Raw genomic sequence first — 1,988 nt, forward strand, 5'->3', positions numbered from 1 at the left:
GAGATGTCTCAGATTCCCTATGCGTCAGCTGTTGGTTCCTTGATGTATGCCATGGTGGCTACGCGTCCAGATCTTGCTCATGCAATTGGTGTGGTTAGCAGGTACATGTCTAACCCGGGCAAGCGTCATTGGGATGCAGTGAGAGGTATTCTCAGATACTTGAGAGGGACTTCAGAGTTGTCCCTATGTTATGGTGAGAAGGATATGTCTGTTTGCGGATATACAGATTCAGACTATGCAGGGTCAGTGGACTCGAGGAAGTCTACTAGTGGCTATGTGTTCACAGTTGCAGGTGGACCGGTTTCATGGGCATCACATTTACAGCCATGCGTTGCTTTGAGCACTACAGAGGCTGAATATATGGCTGCCCCACTGAGGCTGCCAAGGAGGCCATATGGCTCTCACGACTAGTGGGAGATCTTGGTATGGCTGGTGATGCTCCAATGCTACATTGTGATAGCCAGAGTGCCATAGCGTTGGCACGGAATCCTATCTTCCATGCGAAGACAAAGCACATTGAGGTGAGGTATCACTTCATACGAGAGGTGCTAGAGGACAAGCGCATAGAGCTTGTCAAGGTACACACTGACGATAACCCTGCTGACCTACTCACGAAGTCATTAGCCTCGCAGCGGTTTGCACACTATAGATCGCTGATGGGTATGGCTTGACTTCTTTTGCTGTACTTTGGCCACTTTAAAGGCACACTGCCTTTAAGTGGGAGATTGTTGGGTTAAAGGCCTGTGTGCCCGGCTACTCGTTGTTCAGCCGCCCATGTAGAGCCATTCTTTTACTCATTCATAATAACTATACTCATAACTACACATTGTAGTGTGAGTACCGCCCCGCCACACACTGTGTCTATCTCCTTCTTCGTGCTGGCTCTCTGTGTGTGTGCTCTCCGATCCCAACACATCGTTGATTTCCTCAAGCTTAGCCTTGCCCTTTGCATCACTGTCAGACTTCTTGTCTCTTTGTGCAGCACAACAATATTTCTTCATATGTCCTTTCTTATGGAAATAGTAGCGCTCAACATTATGCATGGAAACACGAGAATTATTGTAATCCTTCGACTTAGCATGATCATAATTGCGACCTCTCTCTTTGCAAAACTGTGCAGCATAAAGCATCACTAGACTTGGTAGGCTTAATAGATTTCCTACGAATCTCCTCATGAGAAAACTACCAATGACATTATTGTAGACAAGCTTGCCATTAGGTGCTAAATTGCTTAGGGTTGTACAAAATGTATCTCATAAGGAAGGTAAGGAACACAATAAGAAAATATACTGGACTTTATCATCGAATTTAAGTCCCTACAAACTCAATTGACTGAAAATGATATTAAATTCATTCAAGTGTCTTGACACACTACCACCTTCCTTCATACAAAGCTCATAAAGCTTTAGCATCAAGTAAATTTTGTTACTAGCAATCTTGCTCTCATAAGCCTTGCATAAGTTCTTTCATAAATCACGAGTGGTAGATTCATCCATAATAGTAAAGAACACTAACTCTGCAAGGTGTAAACACATGGTAGACCTTGCTTTTGCATTAATTGATTTCCACTAGCCATTTGTGTATCTAACACCCCTTGGTGTTCAAACAATGGCTCTAACAAGTTCTTCTGATCAACACATCCTGGATTTGCCCTTTTGAGATAGAGAAGTTTGTGCCATCAAAATTTGGGATGTTATGAATGTCCTTTTCAAAACTATCCAAGTGTCAAAACTATGGCAAAATCCTCAAAAAAATTCAACACAGTTTCCTTTGTAAATGGAGCAAAATCTCAAAATCAAATGAGTATAAAAGCGATCAAAAAATGTTGACAACACGCATAAAGAGTGTTTCTGGCTAGTGTGCATATAAAATTGATCAATCACTGACCAAAATCGATTGCCAATAGGGTGTCAATAGTAGCTAGTCCTCTCTATGTATGTCCTATGGCGAGGCCTTGTATAACGGTACTCCAACAACCTATATCAACG

Source organism: Adiantum capillus-veneris, chromosome 26, assembly GCF_014529385.1.
Source record: "Adiantum capillus-veneris isolate H3 chromosome 26, ASM1452938v2, whole genome shotgun sequence".
Taxonomy (NCBI): domain Eukaryota; kingdom Viridiplantae; phylum Streptophyta; class Polypodiopsida; order Polypodiales; family Pteridaceae; genus Adiantum; species Adiantum capillus-veneris.